This window comes from Anser brachyrhynchus, assembly GCF_964034855.1.
Source record: "Anser brachyrhynchus genome assembly, chromosome: 3".
Classification (NCBI taxonomy): domain Eukaryota; kingdom Metazoa; phylum Chordata; class Aves; order Anseriformes; family Anatidae; genus Anser; species Anser brachyrhynchus.
Window position 1 is genome coordinate 1419154 of NC_137696.1, and position 23547 is coordinate 1442700.

At 42.3% G+C, this 23547-nt stretch overlaps 1 long non-coding RNA gene across 1 annotated transcript in view; it reads left to right on the forward strand.

Annotated features, from left to right (window-relative positions):
• Positions 1-23547, forward strand: part of LOC308192985 — a 221328-nt gene that overhangs the window by 192930 nt on the left and 4851 nt on the right. The window contains exon 9 of the long non-coding RNA XR_013949271.1: positions 3828-4359. This is a non-coding gene — a long non-coding RNA (uncharacterized lncRNA). The remainder of the gene's footprint in view (positions 1-3827; positions 4360-23547) is intronic.

Genomic DNA, 23547 nt, shown 5'->3' on the forward strand with positions numbered 1-23547 from the left:
GGAATAGCGTGGCCGGAGATCTTCCACCTGTATGTGGTGTGAGTGGGGATGTGTGGAGAGGGCATTGACCCAAAAAGGAACTTTAAGGCTTTAAGAAAACTCAATCTAATCCACAGGCTTCTGGAAAACATCTCAGAAAGACTTATGGAGGAGTTGTATGGAGATGGATTTACTCAGTGGAAGACCTGTAAGTTGATGCTTTGTGATAGCTTCTTTGCAACAGTATTCCATGGAGTTTCATTCTGCTTGATGGTGTAGCGTACCTCTTTCTAGTTCTTCTGTATGCCATGACTGTGGAAGGCACTGTTTCAGGGGAGTATTTGATTTTTATAGCAGATGTCTATTGTGTTTTGCTGTCTACAACCTTTTCTTAGGTGCCTGTAACTGGAATTACAAATCCCCTTGTCACAGTTAATCCATACGGAAGCTGCACAAAGGTCATTACGTGGGGAAAAAAAAAACAAACACAAAGCAAGATGTGGTCCTCAAGTTGCTGCCTCCCAAAGGTTCAGTTAAAGATAAAAGCATGGTGATGATATTTGTGTTCTACCAAGTGTACATTACCTTGGGCTTGGCACCATGCAGTTTTCAGCTCGTAACAGCTTGGTTTGATTCTGAATACAAGGTGTGTTATGGTCACCTTCAGTAATGCCCTGCGCAAATGACGGTGTGTACCAGAGCAGTCCATACGCTAGCGTGTTGAGTTGTTCAGGGAGTTCTCCCACATGTCCCTGTTGGGGTGAGGCAAATTACTGCCATGGCCCAGTGGATCCCCTAAGAGCTGCAGTGATGGCTTTGGCCTAGGCATGCAGTTGCAGCTGACATCCATCAGGTGGCATAAGGAAATGGAGTAAATGCAATTACAAAAAAGTGCGATTTTTAGTCAGCAATGAATTTAATGTAAGTGGTGCGGGGGAGTGACTGCAGCAGTTGCTGTAGTATTATTTCTAGTAAATCAAAAAATGCCATTTGCACATTGACTCTGTTTGCGGATAACAGCCTTCCATCCATATGTTTCTGGCTTATCCTTGCAGCTCATTTTCTAAATAAAGTTGAAACCTAACTAATATGGGATTGGGCCTCTTGCTGTTTCAGTTTGTCAGACTTTCCAATAAAAAGCCCTGTGTACGATGGCTTCATGCTTTTGGTATGTGTCAGAAATAGTTCTATGCATATACATTACAAAATTAGGATTTAATTTTTGTTGTGCAGCCATAAAAAATTAGATTATATAATTATTATGTTTTCCTTTCTTATCTTTTATATTTTTAATATAATTTTTGAGGATGCCACAGGGCACTCCTGCTGTGAATTAGCTGCAATAAGCTCTCTTAAACAGATAAACATCAAAGAGCAGTAATGTTTTAAAATGAAGCAACCTGCATTCAAAAGCCAATTGCTTTATGTTGTAGGTCTTAAGTGCTTCAGCTGCTAAAAGTGAATGGGGTTTCTCAAGGGCACAGAGGAGCGGCGTCACTGGGATTTTAATGCAAAAGGGATTATTCTAGTGAAGTTGCTAGCAAAATTCCACTGTGTTTTGGCTGTTTCCAAGCTTCCTTCTATTTTATTTTTTTTTTTTTGTTCGTCTTGGAGATTATCAGGATGTAAGGATGTCTTCTATTACCACGAATCCTACAGTTGTGTGTAGACTGTTGATACTGAAGGGGTTCAAGCACATCTTGTGTGCTTTGTGGTGACTTCTGGTAAGGCGGTTGATTAACTTTGGTGGAAATTGGAGTCAGATTTTCTCCTTTTTAATTAGTTTAGAGAATTTACAGTAGCCTAGCATTCACTCTGAGCCTTCAGCTGCCATCAAGAATGGAAGTACCAAGCCTAGCTTCTATTCAAATGCAGTAAAAGCTACAAGAGGTCCCAAATTTGGATTGTGTGTGTGTCTGGGTGTCTACTTTATATAGCTAAGACACCTTTCTTGATCTCCTAGGGCTAAGGCTGCTTGGAAAACTTCCCCCTGACAGTAGTGTGATTGCAGTTTCAGCAAGTGCAGGCAGCCGGTGTTGCCCAGAGTATGCTCTGTGGAGGGCAATAAGACCTTGTACATAAACTGGAGGATGCTCAGGGCCTTATGGTAAAGGATTATGTTTTGCACTGAGCTCCTCAGGAATTCTTCTCCTGTTATCAACATGCCCTTGATGTTATGCTTTGCAGGTGCAAAGGTTAAAATATATGTGTATATCTGGGTGTACAGCTGCATTTGGTTGCTCTATACTTTGATGTTGCATTAACTGCATCACCTCTTTTGTATACTTTTCTGACGATCTGAGCCCCCAGAACAGTTGGTAAATTGGTACTTGCTGTTATCAGTTTAGGTTTAACTTGAAGTTATGTATGAGATTGAGGCAAAAAACAAAGTCGAATGAAGTTCCCCATTTCCTTTCTTTTTTAAAAGCAAAACCTGTGTTGAAAGATCCAACCTCTTGATACAGTAATTATAGGATGCTATCCTCAGTGATGTTAAATAGCTCCCTTCAGTGTATCTGTTTGATCTAGAGCTGTGAATTCCCTTTCTTTTGTGGGTGTAACTGTAAACAAGAGGATTAACATTGCCCCAGTGATGTTTTGCTTAAGTGCATAGAAGTTGAAAGAGTCTCTTGAATATCTGTAGAAAACTTTGTGCGTTGCAGGGCTTCTGTTCTATATGCATGCAGAGCGCACCTTGCATGGTATACTTCAGTGATGCTTTAAAGTTTGAGAAGTTCACTTTCAGGCTTTTACGTTTTGGATGCTTTTGTGGAACAGTGTGAGCAGGATGCTCTGTGTCTCTGCGGAAGTGGAGGACCACAAAGAAAGCTGTGCAGTTCTGCTCTGTTATATCTATCCTTTTAGCTACTTATTTTTAATATCTGTCGTGAAGAGCTTGATTCTCAGCATAATATTTGTGCCAGATTTTAGGCTTTTGGATAGTGCAGTGGTGGCAAGTAGTTACTCACTGGGGACACGGATGTCCACAAGAGAGTGGAAGACACTGGGGTCTTCCTTTGGCGCCTGATGTGCAGGCAGAGAGAAAGGGCTGGTTATTGAGGAGAAGGCCCACGTGTACGATAGTGCTGCCATGGCTTGGTGCCTCTGGGTGTGCTGTGCATCTTACCCCTAAGGCTCCTTGTACCTTGTTTGTTCTCGTGGAACAGGATTTTGAAAATGCTCTTCCTGGTAGTGGAATGCTCATTTGTTAAACTCGATGCCAACTACTCTTTTTTTTCAACCTGGTTTGGGGGGAAGGAGGGAAAGAAAAAGATGGAGGGAAAAAAAAAAAAAGAAGGAAAAAAACAGGAAGGAGAAGAGCAGAAGTATTTTCAGTGCAGTCCTTGCCCAGCATGCAGGGGCTCCTGTCACACCTATCAGCTGGGAGAGAAGAAGGGAAGGAGCAGCCTCCCTCGAGATGTGTCCTTCCTCTTGCAGGGCTCCCACCCGCTGCTTGCCCATCCTTCAGCAGACCAAATCTAATGTTAGAGCACCCTCTGTTTGCACATGCAGTTTTCTATCAGGACTTTAAGTAGAAAATACAGAGCTGCCTGCCTCCCTCCCCTCAATTATTCAAGGGAAAGCCTACTGTCATGCTTCCTTTCTTTTAACCTTTAACTCAGCCTAGATTCTTGCCACACGTGGTGCCTTCTTTCTATGACATGATTGATGTATAGGGTTTCCCTGTTATCTCTTACCTTCATCTGATATTACAGTCAGCACTTGTCAGTGTCAGAAGTTACATCTGCCTCTTTAGCTGTGGCAGGAGCCCAAGCTGTGTCTTTTGGATGGGACTCCTCCATGATTCCTTTCCAGGTTGTCAATTAAGCCTGTCATTTTCATTTCAGTGTGCCTGGCTCCTGCGCTCTGAAGAGGATGCTCCACTCCGCTCTGCACTGATGCATTCAGGAGGACAGCAGTTAAGATGTGGGCCTTATTTTCCTGCCCAAATCCCGCGGGAGAAGAAGTGATCACATGCTATTCGTTGTTTCGAGACTATTGAAGAAACCACTGCTATTGAACTGGCAGGGGATCTTTCCTTCTGTGACCTTTGCCAGAGCATCTGATTGGTGTGCCCCAGCTGCAGGCCCTAATTTTCTTGGGAAAGTTTTAAAATCGTCTGAAAAGCAACCGTCTTCTTTCCTAGTCCTTACTGACTTGTACGGGCTTTTCCTGGCCTTTCCAACTGCAGCGTGAAGGGGATTGTTTGTTTTCTTTTTAAATGTTATCCTGCCTTCCTCCTCTTTTTTAACAAAACTGTACGTGAAGACTCGCTGTGTATTGAGCATGGCACATGGACGGAGTGGCTGCTTTGAACTACTTTCGCAACAATGGATTCTGCTCGACTGATAATGAAACCATGGGATAGACCTCAGGGAGGTGAGTCATATGTTAATTTGTTCTTGAAGTTTCCTTAGTATGTTAAAAGCTGTGATCTTTCAGAAAAATCTCTTATTTCTATTTTTTTTTTTTAAATTACTTCCTGGGGCCATGGCAGATGCTGTTTGGAATGACACCCAATGAGTTGTTCTAATGTAGTCCAGTGCTCGATTGGCATTCTGCTATTGTGCAAATATTTTTGGTACTTCTTTTACCGCAAAGATATTTTATTAAGTGCGGCACATTGTTATACACATGTGGTGCTATGGAGCTCCAGAATATGCATGGGACATAGTGTTGAGCTGCAGGAACACAATAGCAATGAGTCACTGGAATCCCTTGTTGGTCACAAGAGTTTGAACAACTGCAGTGATAATCTTTCGAGACAATGTACAACTCCAGTGGTATTTGCGATCTGCTCCGTGGTCTCCCTCAGTTAGCTGCTTCATTGGCTTGGCTTTGTGGGTATTCTAATCATGTTGGCACAGTCACTTTGATTAACGGTGACATGCAACTCGCAAGTCTCTGGGCTTGCGCCGACCTCAATAAAGTTGTGTGCTTTATTTCTTTTCAAACTTCATCAGCTTCCTGAGGGCACAAGAAAAGTTTTGCACAGCTTTCCATGGTGGTTGGTGAATATGGAAGTGTGGGGTCCAGGGGAGCATCTCTGCTTCTCTGTGTATTGGAGGCTGAGAAAAGGAAAGAGTAAATTAAAAAAAAAAAAAAGTGAGGGAAGGGATTCTTAATTCTGTTTTTTTGTTTGCTTTTTTTTTTTTTCCTTCATGGCCTTCCCAGTAGGTCCCAGTTCAGCTTTTAGCCTTGCCTTTAGTTCCCTTTAGGTAAGATGGGAGGGTTGTCCCATCAACAGAAGTTTATAAAGCTCTGGCTAATATTCACCTGTTACTTCTCCAGTGTGCATTTAAGAGGCATGCCTAAAGCCCTCTTGATCCTATTTCATTTCTGTAGCGCTCTGTCATATAAAGAAGAGGGAGGTTGCTTTCAGACTCATATAAACAACCTTGCAGGTCCTTTGGCAAAATGGGTGAAAGCTTAATTCCTGCTATTCCCCAGATCAGAAAAAAGTTCAATAGCACACGTTCCAATATGAGGAACCTGATGGGATATGAAATGCATGTGGCTGTTTTAGTAATGGTTCTTCCTCTGCAAGTTGGCTCTTGACCATATTTCTCAGTCCTCTGCTGGTATTTTCTAAGGAAATACGATGTTTGCATTGGCTGTCGCCTACTGCCATATGGTCCTTGAATGCCATCTCCACCACTGAAAGTAGGGGTGGAGCTCACAGCTCGGTCGAGCCAGTCGGGTGTTTAGGTTGGATACTGTGAAAGACAAAATGTCCAGTGCTGAGATTTGGAATGGGATGGGATTTTGGAGAAGAGGTCCACATCTATCCAACATTTTTTTTTGTATGGTTTGGATTGCGTAGTGCCCCCAGCTGTCAAAAGTGTTATAACAACAGTGGGTTCGTAGGTCCCTGCAGTTAAATACAAGGTGGTTTTCAGGACACATTTAACTAACGTCTTTCTCAAAGCCTGAAGCTTGTTTCTTGGAAAACCCTTTTTCCACTTTAACTCAGCCCTGCCTCATCCTACAGGGGTAACCAGCTCAGACATGCTTTTCAGGGGAGTCGTCCTTCAAACTTCAGAAAATTCTTGTCCCCTCTTTGTGACATTGTCATTGGGAGAAGCCTCACACTTCCATTTTTCATTGAAGAAAATGTTACTGGGAATATACCAAACACTTGCTTCTTTGACCCACTTTGCCTAAGAAAAAAACACTTTCTTTAGTCAGGACTTATTATTATAATCCATTCTTCTCCAAAATAATCTTATTTGTTAGTGATTACTTTGAATATTTTAGCCATAGGATCTACATTTTCAATCTTTTCCGGTAAAGGAAAGGAATCACCTTTTTAACTTGCTCTGCCTCCTGGTAAAGAGCACATTAACTCATTCTTCCTTTCTTTCATTCTGTCTTTTTCTGTTCCGTCCTCCTTTTCTCTCTTCATTCACAAGACCGTTTGGATTTACGTCTTCATTTTAGCTTTAGTCAAGTTACAGCAGCTGCTGTCTTGTCATACATATTAATTTGACATTGTTAATCCTATACAAACACATTTCTGGTATTGACTGCTTACGAATGCAAGTCTGTAAATGTATTAATGCAAACAGAGTTTGTTAGCCTGTTAGTGACTAAGTCGGTATTTCACTTGACTCTCCTAAGTCAATAGTTATTGCACATAATACCTATTTTTGCATTATAAATTATTGGGGTCAGTGAAAATTAAGCATGTGGTAGCTGTGGAAATCACCTTATGTTCAGATGTGGGTGCATTATATCGTTAAGATGACAGATTCTGTGCCTTTCTTTGACACAGTACTCTAGCTGTAAAATGAGGTATTTGCTTACTGTGAAGGGAAGTCGCACGTGTAGGTCTATCGAGGGATATTGGACATTTGGATGATGCAGTAAGGGAAGCCATATGAGTAGCTGCCTCAGAAAATGCTGACTTCTTTAAGGACAGAGCTTTAAAAAAAAAAAGAAAAAAAAAAGAAAAAGATGTGGAGTTTTCCTTTATTTTGTCTTTGCATATTTTCAAAATGAGCTCTAAAACGATACGAGTCCTAAAAGCCGTGTTAGAGATGGTTGTAGTGGTTCTTAATGCCCTCTGCTGCCTTCTTTGCCTACTGCTGCTTGGCAGCTCTTGCTCGCTTACGTTGGCGGGCTGTTTGCTTTTGTCAGATGGGTGCAGGGGGCTCCTCCTGGGTATGCAGAGAGCCCAGGGGAATTCACGGGTGTCACTTCAGAGGATGGGGCTGTCCCCCAGAGCTCGTTTTGTTATGTGCTGCTACTGGAGGAGTGCCGCAGAGCGAAGGAGCGCTGGTGCTCTTGGTTTTGCCACTCACCTGTGCAGTGCTGGGAGGAAGCCGGGTGGTTGGTGTACAAAGATGGGTCCCAGAGGGCTCAGGAGTGTGATCTGTGGCAGAGGAGCCCTCAGAGACCCCTGGCGTGGCTTAACGGGGCAGTGCCTGAGAGCAAGTGCCTTTGATTTATCCTGACCCTTTTTAGAGGTGCTGGGGAGGATGGTTTTCCAGGGAGACGGGGAGAAAGTGAGGAAATCTGGTTTGATTTGAATTGACAAAAGCAGGGAAATAGAGAGTAAAGGCTGTCATTACCTCCCTAACTCTGTTCTGGCCTGGACCATCCTAGACTCATCTGTCACCCTGTAAAACAACCAGTCCTTGGGCAGCTCTCCTCTGGCCACTGCCTCGGGAGTGAGGGCTGTGGACAGCCTGACAGAGTGAATCAAAGGCAGAGGATGCTTTTGTCAGCTGAAGCTAGAATTGTATTTGATTTTAACAGAGGGTATTTTCATACTGATGTGCTTTGGCTGGGAGTTCAGTGTGCACTTGTATCTCGGCACAGCCGTACTGGAGATGCTGGATGGGAAAAGAGGGCTTGATGAGAAAAGGAATTGAAAATACTAAAAAAACAACCAAAGCATTGGACGGCATGGGCTGCTGAAAACCCTGTGCGTGAAACCCTGGCTGCCTTGAAGTGGCTGGCACTGCTCCCATTGAGCTCAGTAGAGCCGGGATTTGGCCATATATATTTACTCTGATTTGTGAAAAGATCAGTCATCGTGGTATCTAAGCGCTGAGATACGGTATTTAGTTACAAACAATCATTTTAAGAGCGATGCCAAAATCTACACATGCATTATACTTGGAGATTAAAGAACATGGGGCTTTGGTTGCATGTGCTCCTCCAGTTGTAATTATTCTTCATCCTGAACACTGCAGACCTCCGTGCTGTTGGGCAGAGGGGCTCCAGACTGGGACAAATCAGAAAGATTACGCAATGTAGTAACTAGCTATAAATTAATGGGTTTTGCTAGGGCGCCAGTAACTACCTCAGTTTCCCTGTCAGCCCCGGAGGAATTAATTAATTCCTCGGGGTTTAGTCAGCCATTGCAGGAAAGAATTTTAATCTTTTTTTTTGTTTGTTTGTTTTGTTTTCAACCATAGCTGGTTACCTTGCAGTAACTCATCCAGCCCTGTGTGCTCTCCACTCTGATGGTGCATGACAATAACGTGTTGCAAAAGAAAGCTGATTGAGTTCAAGTGAAATCTATCCCAAGGAAAGAGTCTTTGGAGCAGCTGGTTCCATTTATATATTTTATTTCTGAAGCTCATGAGCGTTCCAGTGAGAGATGGTATAATTGATTTAAATCAAATTAGGAAACCCTATACTTTTTATTCTGAAATGCACTTTTCTGGCATTCGGTTTGGTAATGCATCACTCACAGGTAATGCAGGGCGAGGCTGGAGAGGCTGAAAAGTATTGCTTCCTGGTGTGCAGGCCGTTGCTACATGTTCTTGCCTTGGAGCTGAAGCCAAAGTTGCTGTCTGTAACAGAATTATCGCATCATTAAGGAATCAAGGGTCCGTTGCTTCAGGTGAGACACAAAATCTTATTCCTGTAATTTCTCGGTGATGAGAAATCACTGAGAATAAGAAACCTGTGGTTTTTGGAAGAACATTTCAGTTCTCTGTTTTTTCCAGCTGAAATTAGAGGCACATTGAGCAAATAAATGGCAAAGAAAACAGAGGTGTGTTTAGGAGAAGAAATGGATAATACTGGACCTTCATTGCACTGCAGGTTGATCTGCATTTTAAGAGGTTCAAAATTTTTGTTGTTTAATTGTTTTAATCGATTGTGACTGAGTGTTTGTTGAACTAGGAGACCTCACGAGTGTGTCAAAAACTTGTTCAAGTGTTTGTTTTCCCTACTAACTCCTGAACTGGCCAATTTAAGCCGGATTTTATGCAGGTAATGAAATTCCTGTAAGTTTCCTGGAAACTTGCTGCCGAGCTGTAGGAAGAGGGTGCAGCTTGGCTGCTCCCTGCTCCAGCTCTGCCACCCAGGCTGGCCGGCTGGGATTTGTATTTAGGTGATGTGCATGTGTGCAGCGATCAGCCCCTGCGTACAGCTGCATGGTGGAGGACATGGGAGGTGATTGTCCGTGATGGGGTAGGATGCACGTGCCAAGGAAATGCCTATCTTAAGCAGCACAGCCAAAGAACATTTGTGTGTTTTAATGCACTAGATGGGAATCTTGTATCACTGTTCTGCAACATATCTATAACCTCGCTGTTCCCCCAGACTTGTTTGAAGCAGCCCCTGGAAGATGTGCGGGTGCCGAGCGCCCTGACCTCGCTTGCACCACGCTGCTGTGTTTGAGGGTGCTGGAGCCTCCTCTGACTCATGCCCTGCGTTGAGCTCCGGCACAGTAGTTTGGGAGCTGTTACTGGAGCCTGAGAAGCAATTGTACCTACAGGGATATTGCTTCATCAGGGGATGAGTATTACTAGCTTTGAGGAGCTCGTCATTATGAAACACCCTGACAACGGATTTATATTTATTTACTGGCAGCCACTCAACTCGAATGCGAACCTCTGAGTAATGTCAAATTTCAGAACTGTGGCTGCTTTTCTACAGAGTCCATGTGCCGGCTGCCTGTACGTGTATGCAGCAACTCAGTTCTGCAACGTTTTCCCCTTGTGTCCCTCATGGTGGCAGCTCCTGCGTGCCCTGGGTTCATAGCATTAGCTGGCTCGCAGCCATGCTGTTCAGGTAGGCAGGTGAGTGGGCAGGGGGCCCCAGAAGGGAGCACCTGGCTTTGGAAATCACTTCACTAAAAGGCCTTAGTGCAGATGCTTTGTGGACCGAACTGTCCAAAGATCAGCATGGGATGGAGGACTTCTCAGTGTTTCTCCTCTGTTTTTACTTTCCATTCCAGCAACAATTGTTCTGCCAGGCTACGTCCACCAAGCTTTTATGTTAGGTTTGAAACTGAGCACCTGCAAGGTGTATCTGGGAGCTACACCAGGAGCTTTTATGTAGTCTCCTTAGAGGAGTACCTAGCAGTGCCAATACCCCCAGGTTCCCCTCAGGGGCTCTGTTGGCCTTGGAGAAAACGTTTCTCTTGGGCTATGGAAACCTCAGCTCCTGCTGCTCTTTAATCTGCACTTGTTTTGGGGGGACCTCCCAGGGAGGTTTCTTGGTGGTCACCGATGGTATTAGGTATACCTGTCTGCTTGGGAACAGACTGAGGGGCTGGCTTTAGAAAGGTCACTGGGAGGATGGGAATAATCCTTTCTGATCGCTCATACCTTACCTAACTGGCTTTGAACCTGTTTGTAGTTCAGTATGTTATTGCCAATACTTAGAGCTATCTCACAAGGTCAGCCAAGTGGCATCATAAATGAAGTATAAAATGCATTATGCCAGTGGTTTAAAACACAAGCCCACAGCACATTTCAGGTAGTGACTGAAAAGTACTTGATGGGCCACCTCCATTTATTTCAGCTATTAAAAGCTCGTGCACACAGCCACTCTTATGTACTGATGCCATCAAATGTGGTCAACACAGACAGTTCAGCCTACAAAAGTGAGCCAGAAAGGGCATTAAAATGCTTAGTCTATGACATACTTCCTTATTTTTGTCATTTTGACATTTGTGTGTTGTATTGTTGAGGATTTTGAGAAAGAAGACCCAATTCTTGAACCAAACTTAACCGAGATCTTCAGTTTACAATGCTGCCGCCGTCTGTTTTGCATTTAATTCAAATTGACCACCTGCATGCTGTTAACCTCTGGAAGGTTACTGCAATCACAGTTGTTGTTTGTTTAAAAGTTTTGTAGCTCAAGGAAAATATTAGTAACCAGTTACTTAACCTACAGTGTTTACTGATCTCACTGAACTTGCAGATGCAGCTTTGCTGGCCAGTGAAAACTGGGAGTCATCTGGTGCCAGTAATAGCTTGCACTTATTTTTCAGACAGCAATAGGTTGAGCAATTAATAGGAGAACATTCTTTTTTTCATAAATATGCTCTTCGTCTGTTGGCTATTTGTGCTTGATTTCAAAATCCAACATGTAACTTAGTAGATGTGGAAGGTAGCTATAAATGAGCCAAGCTTTTGGAGAGGCATGCTTAAGCTCTGAATGCTGCTGATTACACATGTACCTCTGGGGTTTTGCATGTGAAAACATACAAGAATTGGGGAGGCAATTTAAGTGAGTAAGACATGCGTTCATATTAACATCCTCTGACCAGGAGTATTTAAATTGATGCAATGAAGCATTTTACTAACTGAGAGCATTCACAAATTAGGAATTACTTTTTCAAAAGCAGCAGACTTCTTTTTTCTAAATATGCATATTTTTGGAGGCTTTGGAGTTCACTCAGGTGAGATATTTTTGCTTTTTTTTCTAGCAAAGAATATACATCTGCTTATTTTAAGTCTCATGTAACCATAGGATTCTTAGAGAGCAAGCTTTGCAGTGAACGCACTCAAAATTGGAAAGGTTGGCAACTCATCTATGCTTAATCTACACCATACGTGTGAGCTAGACACTACTTGCTTCTCAAATCTTAAAAACTCGCCCATAGAAGATCATCTGTTTTGCAAAACCTTGTACAGAAGCAGGAATGTGACCAACCAATGCTCCTGTGCATCAGCTACAGAGCACCAACCAGAGCCTGTGAGCAGAGACCATGTGTTTCCTTCAAGCCTACCCTTTCCTGAAACAGCAAAATGTAAGGAGCTGGTGACTCTTAAGCTGTGAGTTCAGATGCATCCTTATTCTTGGAAGAGCCTAGCACCCATGATATAGGGGATGTTCCCCAAACAGATGACAAGCGTTTGGTTTTATTGCCGGTAGCACCTACCCTTCTGATTTGGGGATGCTCTATTGACATGGGCTATGGGAAAAGGCCTTTTCAAGTAGGACTGATCTGAGGCAGGAGACGAGGGAGGGAGTGTTGTTCCTCCATGCAAAATCATGAATTTTCTATAACAAATCAAAAGCCAGAAACGTTTTGGTCTAAAATAGGGAAATTGGTCTGGAGCAAGAATATATGTCTGATGCACCTGGGTTTTACCCCTTTGCTTGGCACCCTGGCACGTCAGGCCAGCTGCTCAGTCTGCAGGCTATGGGGTTGTGTGACATTCAGCCAGGGAGCACTGCAGAAGCATTTCAGGATGTCTTTAAGAAATGGAATTTAGTTTCCAAGAGAAATTTAGAGCACTCGATGTCAACACCTTCTTCAAAGAGACGGTATAGTTGAAAACCAAATTTTCCGTCAAAAAGCCATGAAGTCAAACTTTCTGCCAACATACTCTTAACCTCACCACTGCTTTATTGGGTTTTTGTTTGTCTGTGTGGGTGTCTGTGGGGACAGTCAGGCATGTGGATTCAAATGAGCTGTTCAAATAGATTAAACAACTTTAAACCCCTCTGTGGTCTTTGGAAGTGAATTAGATTAAAGTGAATTAGGGCTATTTTAATTCTGAATGAGTGAGTCCACATGGGCTTAATATAGTTGTATATAGAAACCCACATTAAAATCACATCCTTAGTTAACTCAGATTGTTTCCCTTGTAGACAAACCTATCCTGTCTCTTTATTTCACAGTACATATGGAGCTTGCTTCACCCTTAACTTGCACTATTGACAAGCGAAGAAACTAAATCAAAAATGATATCACTTTTGTGCTAGTATAAATGGTTACACAAACAATAGGTCGGTAATGCATCTGGCCCGTGATGTGTCCAGAGAAAGAAGCTGGGTCTGAATAGCTTTTAGCTATCATCATTGAAATCAACAACACTTGCCAGAAGAGAGCCTTCAGCATTAATTCCATAAGCTATAAATTATTACAGGGGTCTGATTCCTTGGAATGAAATGCAAGAGATAGATGGCACAGAAATATTATTAATGGATAGTTTACCACATTCCTAACTGCACTGACTTCATGAGAATACTTTATATTACTATCTGGAATAGCAATACTAGGGATTTATTAAAATGACTGAGTACTCATTGTTAGCTAGAATACCATACTATATTGGAAACATAAAGTATTCTGCATCAAAGCATGTAATCTACATTTTTCCTTTTCATCCTTAATTTGATTATGAACTATTACTGCGCTTTGCCATAAAATAGGAAAGTTGTACGTTTTGATGGTTTCTCAAATGCTGATTTTACTTTCTGCACAAATACTTCGTATCTTTTCAGCATAATTATTTAGCAGCCATTTCGGGTTAATTATTGTCATTAACAATATGAGTCCTATGAGGGAATATCAATTAAAATATGCACAGCTGAACTTTCAAATGAGTAAATAATTTAGTTTTTGAAAATGACTGGAAACAGCAGGGTAACAGTCAAAAGGGGAACAATTATTTTAATGCTTATTTGACAAATGAGTAATTTTTACAGCAAATTAGTTTCTTATCATAGCACCCCTACTGGTAACAAGAGAGAAACTGTTAACACGAGTTTTAAAAATAAAAGCTGCTAAGTTATGCATGCAAAGTTAAGGAAATCATTTGTATGAAGAAAAGGTGATTATGATACACATTGTTAGCTGAAGAATGTTGCCATGGGAATCTAATTAGGGATATAAATCACACAAAATTATGTGTATATATAGGGCTGGCTACATTAAAGTGATATGCACATTTATCCATCAATTTTGTTCCTCATTGTTGAAGTATTGAAGCATTGCTCTTTCTTCTCGACCCCACTAAGCAGTTACGGCAATAGAAAGTTAATAAGTTGGTGGAATTGCTTATAAATAATAACAGCAAGCAAAGTTAACAAAAGTATGGAATTTCAGGTTTGAATGTACGATGTTCATTCCTTTGCATGACAAAAAAGGACGTAGAAAAACTTGGCAAGGAAGGGGCAGGGGTTATTCCTGGTTTGGAGGAAGTTTTAACACACACCTTGGCTTTTTAGTTTTGGCATCCTGGGTTAAATACAGGATTATCCAACAGAAGAGGGAAAATCAGGAGGGTCAGGAGGAGGAAGTAAGAAGGTTTATAGAAACCAGAGCTACTGAAGTTTGAATTGTTTCAGGAACACTGAAAAGATTTTTCAAGGCCTTCTATAGGAATTAAACAGATAAGGAATTTCAGCAAAGCAGTCTTCTGTGTTTCTCATTTTCTTCTGCCCTTTTTCATTTCTGACGTTGTGTTCAGCCTGATTACTACCTGACGTCAGCACCAGTGCTGCTGCTGTTTTCCCACAACTACGATTTGGAATAAGTAGGTAGTTTACAGCGAAGCAGGGATCGCCAAGGACAATTCAGAATTTGTCTGGCTTCAATGATTTTTGGATCCATCTATGAAGTGCCCAATTGCACTGTCTACTGCTGAATTAGAATTGTGCTTGAGAAAATTTCAGAGCTGCTGACCAAACCTTTAACGATGCTCGGGCTTGTTGATGAAAATCACGGAGCTCTGGATGTCTTACTGTTGGTGAGGCCCTGGCATGGTAAGGACTTGAATCAGGGGAGAGGAGGGAAGAAAAAGAAAAGTACTTTTTATATTTGCACATTGATCAAAGCTTTGCACAGAAATTAGCTGAAGCCTACATCTCTGAATATGGTGACACAGGAAACCTGAGCCTCCTCTTCCTGCTAGAAGTTGGTGATTGTGTCTCTGGCCACATGCAATTTCTGACTCTGTTACCATCATACGTTTTTGCAGTCTGTCTTCTGCTCTAGAGTCACGCTTCAGGACTTGGCTCTGTAGCTTGCTGGGACCAAGCCTTTCTTTTCCGTTAAGCCTCCATGCAACGAAGGGGATTGCAGTGCACCCGCTATGGTCCCACGCCTTCTGATGACATCCACAATTGAGCATATAATTAAGGGCGTAGATCCAGCGCTGTCTCCTTTGAAGAGCCGCCAGAATTGCATAGTTGCTCTGACAGAGGTATTTCCTCACTGGGGTACGTCTTCCATATCTTTGTTTCAGTGGCTTAGTAAGACAGAGGGGGAGAACAATATGAAATGATGAGAAGCAAAGTCATGTCATAGGTTGGAGAGGATGGGGCTGCTGAAGGCTGGAACTGAGGAATGGCTGTGAGCCAAAAGAGCAGCCTATCTGATTGGTTTTTAAGGAATCTTTCCTTTTTTTTTTTTTTTTTTTTCTGGGAACATTTATTTTGCAGTAAGGCCTATTTAAGACAGCTTCACCCTCTTCTGGTTTGCCCACTTTGCCGCGACACTGTCTTGCACCCTGACTCAAGCCACCATGTGGTTTCTCCCTGAAATCTCACAGCGCTAAAATTCCATAGGAAAACAGAATGATGTCATTTAAGTCAGACCATAATTTTCCAGCTGTTGGAAGAAGGCATGTTGTGGTGTTTATTTCGCTACTTATAAAGATTTGTGGCGATGAGGGAAATATTTTACTTCCAAGATCATTGTTCAAGCAATTGAAACTGCTCATCTGGGGCTCTGTGCCCGTAGCCCGGGGAGGTGGAAGGGGATGCAGGGGAGGGAGATATGCATGCTGCGTGTAGGTAGCTTCATGTATGGAGCCTCGTAGGTGTTAAGGGATTGTTTTTTGCAGCTTTGTTTTTATGGTGAGAGGGAGGGAGTCACGGAACGGGCAGCCTTTCAGCACAGCTGTGCCCCTTCAAACCTTTGGCATCTCCATTATTGGCTTTGCATTTGGTGAGACTTCTCATGGATCAGGCGAGCTCTCACCTTGGCAGTTTCTCAGGTTGCCTCTTGTATCTAGCATGGACCAGGCTTGGTCCCAAGCTGCTAGCTGTACTGTAAGCCAGGGCTCTGTAGGTGATGGAAATTGCTTATTGCGCTTCTGGTCAATGTGGATTTGAAAACCTCTCAGCAGAGCCTTCCAGAAGCAGCAAAGGCTTCTAGAGCCTTTGATCCTGCTGGAAGGGAACGTCCTCTGAGGTTGCTTCAAAAATAAAAATAAAAAGGTCATTCTGTGGTTCCTGAACCCTGGATTTTATCCTCTTATGATGGCAATGCTGCATTGCACTTACTACTGCCCAGGCTTTCCCCATGCTTTACAAAATTCTTGTGTGTGTGGCATCTGCAGAGACAGCCAGGCGTCCTCGTGCCAAAGGAAAGGAGAGAAAGGGGCAGGTGTCTGAGACCCCACATTGTTTGCTACCCTCGTTTGCCCACCACCTTCCTCGTTAGCTCTCAGGTAATGCAGTGGAATGCAGGGCAGCTCCAACATGTGAAACCTTCGTCGGGCACTCGCAGCACTTCAGTCAGGAAGCGCTGGCCAAGCTCGCCCTCCAGTTCGTCTCAGCACTCCAGAAGGGCTGGATGCAATAACGAACAAAAGCTTTTTGGATGCTGTTGTTGCTCATTTTTTCACTGTGTGGGTCTATTAAAGCATTGCTGCCTTTTGGGACCTCAGCTGGAAGAAGAAAACAGGCCTGGAAAAAATAACTGCGTTATGTGAGACCACTGGCTACTGCTGGAATGGTGTCAGTTCGTAGCACGTTAGGCAGGTTCCCCGTGCATCCGCTGCAAAGCTTCTGCTGACAGGACTTGAGCCCTAGCAGTGAGAGCAGCCAACAACAGCAAAGAAGGGGAAAAAAAAAATAAAAAAAGCTGTGGGCTCTGGGATCCTGTGTGATCCTGGAGGCTGTGGGCAGCGTAACGTGGTAGGGAGAGAAAGGAAACTGGGAGTGCTCCCCTGATGTACCCCGCAGCTTAGGGTCAGATAAGAGGTTGCTTACATGTAGGGAAGACATGGAGGTGTGATGCACAAAATGGCTGCAGGTGTGATTTAGCACCCCGATTTTTCGTTGTTGTCAGTTCACGCAATTTAACTTCACTCTTTTTCCTTTTCACTTGCCTTTTCTGCAGTGCCTGGCACAATGTTTTCCACTTAAAATGCCAGGTTAAGAGAACAGAAGCAGCCCAGCACAGGAGTGCTCGGTGGGTGGATGGACACACGGTAGTTACCCCTCCCGGGCTATTGGAGTGTGTACAAAAGCAGAGCTGAAGTTTGTCATCATTGATCGGGTCTAGAAATTAAAACGACCTCTTGAACTTGACACATAAATATAGGCTCTTCAGCTTTTAACCCTGCTCCCCATTACCTCATCATATTTTACCATGAAGGAAACATATACCATAATGTATTCTTTGTCACATATGGTCCACACCCATATGTAAACTACGTTTTCAGTCTTCTTCCCATGCAGACGCATTACCCAATAAGCATTCCTCAGACATGCCAGTTAACGCTTTACTGCTTAGCAAATCTACTGGATTAACACAATTACAGTAAAAGCACAAGACAAAATAAATATTCCCCAAAGAACCTTTAGGAGGATTTTGCCATTTCTTGGTTAGTAAGAGATGATCCCTCAACAGACACCAGACTGGCCCTGTTTTCATTTCTCTTATTTCATCTGTCCCAGCGGAGCAAGAAAAATAGATCAGTGTTCAGGCAACAGAAGAATGAGCAGCCTTGTATTATCTGTACTTTTTGCTTCAGTCTACAGGGAAAGCTGAGAGTCAGGGGAAGAATCAGGGAACTTTGTGTTCAGCCAACTTCAAAGCCTTTGGTGTCTGGCCAGATTTGCAAAACTTAATTGTACATTTGCATTGTGTGTTGCAATACCTTGGAGATCTACAGAGCAGTTCTCGTATGTCCCTATTGGGTGCTTGGCTACTCTAAACGTGCCCGTTAAACAAACACAGAGCTTCCATGCTCACTGTACAGTGTCCAGTACCCCCACGCTCAGTGGTGGGGTGGTCTCTTACCTGTCTCGTGGTCCAAAGGGAGAGACGGAGGGAAGCTGTAGCAGTGCTCCATCCCTCAGCCTGGACCCTCCTGAGATGTGTTTCCCCTTGGGTACCGGTATCAACACCTGCTTAAGCCAGCAAGCAGGTAGCAGAAGTAGGTGAGAGCTGGTCATACCTCTCCCAGTGCCCTCTTCCCAAGTGCTCTGAAGCAACGTTAGCCATGCATCTAATCTCTTGAATTCTTCCTTTGTCAATATTTTCCTTTGAATCGTGTTGTGGTGGAATGGTAACGCTGCTTTTTCCTTCCAGAGACAGTGCTGGTGGATTTTTTCCACCGCTCTAACTTTTTGGTCCAGTTTTGAGTCATTCAGGCTTGGAAATCTCCAGTGAGTTTGGATCTGAATGTGGCTGGATTGATCCATGCTACTGCCAACACTTTTTGGGGGAGAAAGAGAGAAGCAAAAATAAAAAAAACTAAGGCAAGCATTGAATTTATAGCACTCCAGATGTCAGGGATATGAACATAAAAGTGCAGATGCCTTATAGTCAGGAAGACTGTTCAAATGTATGCAAATGGGTGACAAGTTTATGTGAGTATGGTTGGGGGAAAAAAAAAAGGCAAGAAGAAAATGCTTAAATAATCACGTTCTTACTGCCGTGAGTCTTGAGCATTGAGTTTAGTGGAAGTCATGGTTGTGATGACCCAAAGAAGACCAAGGCCCTGGTAAACATGGCTGGCTGGGCAGACATTGATTGATCTTAATGTTCTTGGACATACCATTAAAGTGCCGTGAGTTCATACCTCCTAACTTATGGGACCTATTGATCAAGCTTTTCCTTGCACAGCAGTATTTACATTATTCTGCAAATCATCTTCATGGCTAGCTATGAGAGTTGTCTACAGTGTCTTCAGTTAGGACAGCCTAAATGTATGGGATTTAAGTGAGAGCAGATGTACTTGCATGTACATTTCACATATGAGCTTCTCAATTTTTTGGGGGTAACAAAACAATTCTCTCTGTCAAATGTGCATCCAACTTGTGAATTAATTATATCTGCTTCCCTGCAAACTGTTTAGGAGCAGCTGGTCTTCCTGGCATCTTTATTAGCATGCAAAGAAGCTTCTCCAAAGTATGAAATGCCAAAAGGAAAAGCCTCTGGCTAAGTCCTACCGTGGATACTCAGAATTGAGTGGTGTCTGTCTGCAGCCAGGTGAAGGAAATAGCTGTCAGTGGTCAGTCTAAGACATCCCTCTGTGTGTTTTCTTGATTTGTCTTCTCTCTCTCTCTACTGTTGGATAAAAACAACTTAAAATTATAGTCAAAGGCAGACATAAAATTAAGGAAAACTGATACAGTCTGGATAATCTGCTGCTAAACAGCTTGTATGGATCTGTGTCCAAACCCCGAGCCTTTAAATCAGGTTTCAAGTGAACTAGTTTTTCTGGATATCTTTACTTACAATGCACAGGGGATTTCTGGATGGCAACTGCCATTAATGTTACCAAGTATTACTTGGGTATGTTCTTTGTTCATCCGTGAAGGAGAAGACTTGCCATATATGTAGTCCCATGACGCAATAGTAGAACCTTTTAAAAAGTTATTAAACAGGTAGTAAAAATCTTTTACAAAATACACTTTGATTTGTACAGTTTTTAGAAATGGCAGAGGACAAAACCACATCCATTAAATTGCAAAAACAATCCACAAGAAAAAAAAAAGAGAAGAAAAAAAAAGCATTAATTTACAATAGCTTGGTTTTACTATACAGGAAAGGTGAGAAAAATAATACAAGTTATACAGCTCACTTCTTACAAATACCAGCTTATATGAGCTAACACTGGCAGTTAACATCTTAGCTTTTTCTTAGCAATAAGCTACATCTGCAGAACTTATGGGTTGGGTTTTATAAAGTTCACAATTCAGAAATGTCTCTGTGCTAAAGGGCTTTGGCTCTCTAGCTCAGGGCAAGTTTTATATGCTACAGTCTGTAACCATCTTTGTTTCTAGAGAAGTATATGCATGGATCATGGATTAAAACGTTTTACTACGTGCCAGCTGGATTTTATTAGCTGAATAGATTATATCCTAAACAGGTCAACTACCTCTGATTTAAATGCATGGAGAATGGGAAACAGCATTTATTCATGCTGTGGGTTTATCATATGATACTGCAGCTATGCTTCACTCCTAGCCACTATCTGAATGGGAGAGCAGATTACAGGGTATCCGAAGTCAACATCAAAACTAATCCCAATTTATTTCAATAGATGCAAGGGTTGGTATAAAGAAATAAATCTCAGCAGCCATTGGGATGATGAGAACTTGGTGCATTCTCAGCTGGTTGCAGACCCCTGAGTCTTTGAACGTGTTACAAATAGAAATGGGCAGAGCATATCTGAAATAGCTGGAATAGTGGTAGGAGTGGAGTATTTGCTGGCATGTGAGAAGCTTGAGAGTCTATTCTCCTCCAGATACATCAGTTTACCAGAATTATTTGAATGAAACTGGATCAGATTAAATTAGTAAATCAGGAGAAAAGTAGAGAAGTGACAGGTTGGAATTAACAAGGTCTCAACCTTCACCAACAAGGTCTGTATTTGGGCATTTCAGTATAGGTTTACTAAAGCATCTAGACAGTATTTAGATAATGTTTAGGTTTAGCTTTGTTGGGTTCAGTTGCTTGTGTGCATGTGTGTATTTCTCTGTGTATGTCATAAACATCAGTGATGGTAAGGGCAGAAGTTGCATTCCTTCCTAGCTAAGTGAACAAATATGAAAGTGTTACAGTGCAGCATTCTAGCTGTGTTTATTCTGAATCAAAAATATTTTACGAAGAAGTAGGTTTTTTCAGACTGCTGAAAATAAGCAGGCTTGAGCATTCTTTAATCTCTATTTAAAATAAGCACATGAACATTTTCCCTGTGACTACCCTTAGATCCAAAAAAATTCCTTCCCAAATATTGTTTTAAAGTTTTTATGCATTTAGAAGGTCCTCAAAAGATTGTTCTCTGCACAAGACCTATCCTGCTTGACTTGTCGACAGGTGAAATCTACATATAGTGCAGCCTTGTGGCGAAGAAATCATTCTGCTGTAGTGGCATTACAGCACAGCTAGATATAACGGTGTTCTTGTTCTCATTCCTTCTTGCAAGGCCACCTCTTTGACCCATCCTTCTGCTAGGAACTGTGGTAGAGGGCAGCAGGAGTATGGGAGTGACTGGGTGTAACGACACAGAAAATACGAGGTCAGGCATTCGTAGCCTTGCCAGTTACCTCTGCCTGTGCTAATGTGTGCTTTTCTACAATGGAAACGCAAAGTACAAGCTATTCAGAAATCAGAGGAGAAACAATAGAAGAATAAGTAGGTGTAGTACCTGTGGATGGGAAGGAGTTGTCTGAAGGAAAGAAAGAGAGGAGGGGTAGTGTTACTGCTACCTACTTGTTGTCATAATTAGCTGCTATTAAATACGTGATTTAATATTATGTTACTGTTTTCAGTAAGGCCAAACTGATAGTTATATAGCCACGCAACAGCTTCCCAATGGAAGCAGGGGGAAGCTATTTACTGATTTGCTTAAATCTCTGTTGAGCAAAGCAGTGGAAAATACTCTGTAGGAAATAATCATCCACTGGCAGGAGGCTGGGAGAGGTTACATAATAGCGATCATATTTCTGTGACAATGAATGATGCTGTTTATATAACATTCATTTCTGGTCATGTACCCTAGACTTTGCTTATTTTTGTCTCATCCTAAGATAATGCAGAAGATAAATTCAACTTACCGTTTTGGCCTACGCTTCCTAGAAAATAGTTAAATGTTTCTTGCCTAAATTTGTGAATGTAGCTATTGCAATGCACACAAATTCTTGCTTCTCTTCAAGGCACGCTTCTTTTTCTGCACTAGATTGTGAACAGATTGTAGCATCTATCCTTTAAAGAGGGGGAAGGGGAGGGTCTTGGGAATTACGCCCGAGTCGGTCTAACCTTGATATTTGGAAAGATACTAGAACAAATTATTAAGCAATCCGTGTGTAAGCACCATCCAGATAATAGGGTGATAAAAAAGAGTCAACACACATTTGTCAAGAACAAATCATGTTAAGCCAATCTAATTTTCTTTCTTCACAGGGAAAGTGGCTTAGTGTGGATAAGGAGAAAGTGGTGAATGTGATGCATCTTGACTTAAGCCAAGCTTTTGACACTGTGGCTCGGATGGAAACTGCAAAAATTTGGCCTGAGTAACAGGGGATGGCCAAACTCTTTAAAATTCTGCACTGAGAAAATAGTTAGTGGTCCTTTGCTAAGCACCCTGCAAAAATGATAATTTCCTTTTGCTTTCAGAGTGAGGTTAACTGTGGGTCTAGTTCTAGTTGATATTTTTATTACTGAAAAATGTAAGGATGGTGCGAGGCTGAGAGGCTACAGAAGTTCTTTAGAAGACAGGATTAAAAGTAAGAAATAACATGAGACGTTGGCGAAAAAACATTACCAGCACGATGGCACTCAGATTATTAATCTGCAAGGTAGCATGCATACAATAATCTGTAAATATGCTGAGAGATGGCAGCAGGAGAGAAAATGGAGTTGTAGATCCTGGCGAGTAGAACACGAATAAAAAAAAAATGCAATAATGGCATTAAAAGAGCAACTCTAAGCGTGCAGTGTGTGAGCAGGAGTGGTGTGTGCAAGACGTCTCTGTTCAGTGCCAAGAAGTCGGAAGCTGGATTTTCGGGTCTGGTTTTGGACTTCAGAAAAGTGATGCAGAAAAATTGGCTATCTTCCAGAAAAACAGCCCCAGTTGTTCGAGATTTAGAAAATATATTCTGTGCTGAAAGATTGAAAGATTTGTGCGTGTTTATCTAGAAAGGATGTCTGAGGGAAGGCATAAGTCTTCTAGTAGGCAGATGCTGTTAGAAAAAGGAGGCAAATCTATCACTCAGGATGTCCATTGAGTGTACGATAGGAAATACCGTATTTTTACACGTTTAATAGAAGGCTCTGTAAAAACCAAACTGCACTCAAGATTTAGCAGATCGGTGTTCTTTCTTGCTCAGGCATAATGAGAAGTGTCACCCGCCTACCTCTCAACAGTGCTGCTGACCCTGATCTCTGCTGGCTGCTATCTACCCTGATAGTCATCATGGCTCTGTATTTAATTTACTATCTAAAGGTGCAGAGTATCCGTGGATTTACTTTCAGATGCCGACGTTTTCAAAGGGTTGGACTTACCTGCGGTGTGGATTAAAGATGTGAAAATAGATTCGGAGGTTGGCTCTGCTGGTAGCAAAACAAGGCTCTTGGTTGTTTAAAAATGTCTGTCTACATAAGATGGTTAAGCACTGGAACAGGTTACCCAGGGATGCCATGGACTCTCCTCCGAAGGTTTTGATAAGTTTGACAGGCATCTGTCATGGCTGGAAGTAAACTGGATACCGCTTCTGGGTAGGAAGATAGACTGGATGCCCTCTTAAGATTCCTTTTAGCCTGACATCTATATGATTTCTGTGACATAGTGTTTTGCAATAATATAATATATTTTTATGTTGCTGCAAAAAAAGCTC